Here is a 4928-nt window from a genome sequence, read left to right as displayed (position 1 = left end):
TCAGAAGAAAAAATAAAGAAAAAGCAGGATTACCTAAGGGAGGGCATGTCATACTTATCTGCCACAATGAAACATCCCTTTGCCATCATCTTACTAACCAGTAGAGATAATATAATTGTATTCTTAATCAATTGAGCATTAATGAGAATTATTCTCATTTCTCCCACAGAGGAAACCAATTTGTGATTCTCTCTCTCTCTCTCTTCCCCAGTTTCACAACAGAAAAGCTGCTCAATGGTTTAATTTGGGAGAGTTAACATATTTTTATGGGTCACCATAAATTTTCTTTCCTCCCATCAAAAAACAAACTTTAAAACAGACAGTTTAACAAATTAGAACAAAGTAGGCAAATGGAACAATAAATAGTTATTTATATAGCCTAAAGAGTCACTGAATGCTGTATACCTGAGAAAGAGAGAATAATATTTGCATGACAATTTCTAGGTTCTAAATTACACTAGCTAATTTTAAAAATGGAGGATGATGTCACATAGGGAAGTAACTAGATGTGGAGTAATTAACCACTGAAGTTTTCATAGAAATGCTCATTAAATTATCTTGGTGAAGACTCAATTATCTAATGGCCATCTGTTCTCCGAGGCAACCAGTGTTGATTCCGCCCACAACTTAATTTTGACCTGATTGGAAAACATCGAAAATTCAATTCTACCTGAGAAAGCCAGGCAGTGAGTTCCCATTCATTCTAGAGCTTTTTTGTTTTTGGGTTTGAGACTGGTTATATTCTAGAGTCCTTGGATTTTAATACATAATTTGTTTTGCAGACTAATGGATGCACTAAGCTTTGGGTGATAAGAACACTTCAAAATATAAGCAAGCCAAGAGCCAAGGCAAAATCTAAATCTGAATTCTATAAGCGTTCCATTAATTAAATGTAGTTCATATGATTATTCTAAGTCATATTTAATCATTTTCTCCTTCTAGAGAGATAAAACTCAAAGATTTTAGGGGCCCTAAGGCCTTGGATTATATACTTCTGTCTTAAAAGAAATTGAGGAACAATCCAGGTTGTCCGAAGAGCAGAAAAATTAAGGTATTACCTACATAGTTGCAGCCCCACCTCTTTTTATAGGTATCATATACTTAAAAGTGGGCACCATCTGTGCAAACACCCCTGCAAACACTCCTGGACACAATTTTCCCCCTTTGCAGCACTTCCCACTGACAAACAAATGCCTATTAGCCCACTTCCCTTGACCAGTTTTCATGGATGGATAAGACTCCAGAAGCCCAGTCATTGGCTTTCTTCCAAGCAGCCTTTGCATTCACTGTGGATGAACCAAATTACATACAACCATTAATATTGAACAATCAGCTTCTCAATAACTATTCCAGACCTTGACTCTTAGTTCAAAGTCCAAACTGGAATATAACTAGGTATTTTTATCAGATTAGCAATTTGAAAACTTACCACAGGAAACTTTCCTTCACTATTTCAGGGCCATGAGATAACAAACTTATATTGTCTCCATATCAGCAGCTTAGTATTCTTGGATGTGTTTGCTAACACTATACTATGGATTGTGGTTTCTAATCTAGACCTGGAACCCCATTTATCCTGAGTGCCTTTCATGGGCCTGGAACAGCTTGAATTTCCAAGAAGTTCCCAGATATAGATCATATAATTCAAATGGATACAAACATGTGAAACCATAGTTTACTCCCAGGGAACAATACTGTAATGTGTTTATAGTACACCTTAGTAAACTATTTGTGTCAAGCATTTTCCAAGAAATAAATTGCTCTGAGATGATGCCAAAAGAAATCAAATAGCATCATTCCATCGCTCAAGGAGTAGGTGGATTAATCAAGATTTCATTCCAATCAGTACTAAATCTGAGGACTTGTTCCAAAACTCAGTGCACAGGCTGGCATTTGAACAAATAGCAAGAACAGCAGCAGCAGCGTAAAAGCAATTTCAGCACCTTTAAGCAGAGATCTATCTGGGATTCTCTTCATGTCTGGGATTCAGAAGAAAGTTGTATAAGTAATCTTGAATCCAGACATATGTTTATTATATATTTAAGCTTGCAAGCTAACCAATCCAAAGACTAAAAATTTGATCAATGAAAAGATATACGAATAAGACTGAGAGGATAAAGTTCATTCAGGACTAAACAAACTTCCTTTGGAGTTCATTTAAACAACTAAGACAATTATAATCTCTTCCTATCCCATTGTTGATTTTGGCTTTGAGTCAGTGATATGAATAATAATAGGTATGCTTTGAGCAGCTGTCTTTGAATGATCTCCTTACTATCTTCCCTTTACATGCAGGATTCATTTAATGCTCAGCAGCCAAGACTGTCAGACAGCTACCTGTTTCAGATGAGAATTATTGCATTTTTATTTAAAATAATGTGTTTGACAGCACAGTGGCTGGGAACCAAACCTGTATTTTGGAGGCTTCCTTTGCTATTGCAGAGAGATGATTGCGCTTAAAATGAATGTTAGAGATGGTCAGTCTGATACTTTCAAAATATATCAGTTTGAAACAATTTATTTCATTCTAATTCTTCTATCCGTGGTACAGAAAACATATTACAGCTATAGTCTGCATTGCACATAATACTATATGCTTAAAAAAATCAAATACATTGCAGAGAAATATTTATGTATCAGAATCAGATTAAAGTCTTTAGGTTTCCTGTCCATGTTCCTTCAATAACTATTATGCAGAAATTAATGAAGTGAAGTGTTTTGTAAAAAAAGTGTTTCATTACCAAGAATACTTTGCTAAATTTCTGTATGCCAGGCTAATGTTAGAGATTCAAATTCTGGATAATGAATTGATTTGGAAAAGATATTTAAAACAATTGGAATAAAGTCTCCCTAGTTTTCTTGTCTAGACTGAGATGGATGATGGTTAATGAAATTGGTGAAGGTGTTGGTAGAGAACCACATTCCAAAACTCATGTGGTTCACCTTGATAGGTGGTCATCCAGATACTGCATAAACATGTACAGTACAATGAAGAAGAGTTCACCTCTTCATGTGGAAACTTGTATAGCTGACAATCAACGTTCACTATTAGGAAAATCTTTTCCTTGTAATTTAGGCCCATGAATACATTTGGAATTCTGAGGATTTGATATAAGCCCATCCATGAAATGGCTGGATATGGCCTATCTCACACACACACACACACACACACACACACACACACACACACACACACACACACACACACACACACCATTACTGGCATGCAAAAGGATGAGATTGTTTCCTCCCATTTTTTTTCATTCTTCTTTTCCCTACTCTGCTCCATACAGGACTTTGTGACTTTGTGGCAACTTTTCTCTGGGCATGTAGGTACAAATTCATGTGGGCAGTGGTACTGTTTTACAGCTTGCTAATGAGAATCTCATTGGTGATCTTGTTGAAAATAAAATATACTACATCCACAGCATTCCTCTGATCTACTGTTTTTTACCATGTCTCTATTCTCACTAAAAATTCTCTGTAGCAACAGCATTTTTTTTTTCTGATGCTCACAGACTATACTGATCTGTACTAGAATTTTCAAGCTGATGGCTCATTAGTAGTCTAAACTTCTCTTCTTGAAAATGGTTTTATCACCCAGTACTTCACTGTTCTCCAAGGATTCTGGAAAAATATGGTAGACGTTTTAATGTCACACTCCTTTACTACCTGGGACAAAATTTGTTTAGCCATGGAAACCCTATCCAGACTTTTCAGTTTATCATGAAGAATTTTGCTTTGGTGCAACCCTTAATTTGATGGCCCTCTGTCCTCTTCCAGCAATCCAACAGTAGAGTCAATACCATTCACTGAGAGGGAGGAGGAGGAAGAGGAAGAGGAAGAGAGACCACACAGTGACCATGAACGAACAGTACTATAGAGATTCCGATTAAATCATTTTTTCATGGCCATGACCAGGTCCCTATCTGGGAAAGTAGTTGATAAAAGAAACAAATAATTCCCTCAACACTGTCAGACTATTTACTGAATCTGCACTACTATTAATCGTTTCATAGTTCCCATCACCACTTATGACTGTATGACTATAACTTGTTGCTGGCAATCCTTATGATTTATATTGATATATTGATCATCAATTGTGTTGTAAATGTTGTACCTTGATGAACGTATCTTTTCTTTTATGTACACTGAGAGCATATGCACCAAGACAAATTCCTTGTGTGTCCAATCACACTTGGCCAATAAAATTCTATTCTATTCTATTCTATTCTATTCTATTCTATTCTATTCTATTCTATTCTATTCTATTCTATTCTCTTTCCTTTTTTCTTGCATTTATTCCATCATATGTGACTCTAAGGGGGGGGAGAAACCACCCATTCTATCCTATCTTAAATGTGTTGACAAACATTCCATCTAGATTCCTTTTCAAATTTCTAGAGGGAATTGGCCAGGGGAGAGGGGAGGGCTTGTCTAAACTTGTTGATAAAGTCGTTTCATATTTAGACACTCGTTTCCTCCGCCTCCCCCATCGGTATTAATTAACTACTGTATCGTTTTCCCCTGAATTTTAGATAGTCCTCCGCCTAGTCCAAGGGTTGACAAACATTTGAAGTTGGACTTCCTCCTCTCCTTTCCCTCTAATATAGGTGAGAAAAATAGACGTGCCCGGACCTGTTGCGCTCCATCCAATCTATCCTCTTATTCTCCCTCTGCCTTTCCCCCTGGGGTGGGGGGGGCGGCTGAGGGAGTTGCTTAGACGGCTTGGTGGGCGGACCTTTAGAGGGAAAGCGGCGGCTTTTTCGCCCGGCTGGCGACGCTGAAGCTTTGGAAGGGAGGTCCCCAGGGGTTCCGTGACATCATGCCGCGGGCGGGCCAATGGGAGGCGGCCAGGGGCGGGCTCGGGGAATGAAAGGAGAAGGGGGCGAGGCGGGAGGGGTGGGGGAGAAACATCCCCTCGGTGG

This window comes from Ahaetulla prasina, chromosome 4 (assembly GCF_028640845.1).
Source record: "Ahaetulla prasina isolate Xishuangbanna chromosome 4, ASM2864084v1, whole genome shotgun sequence".
In the NCBI taxonomy this organism is placed as follows: Eukaryota; Metazoa; Chordata; class Lepidosauria; order Squamata; family Colubridae; genus Ahaetulla; species Ahaetulla prasina.
The sequence above is the reverse complement of the archived record's forward strand: the minus strand, read 5'-3'. Positions refer to the sequence as shown.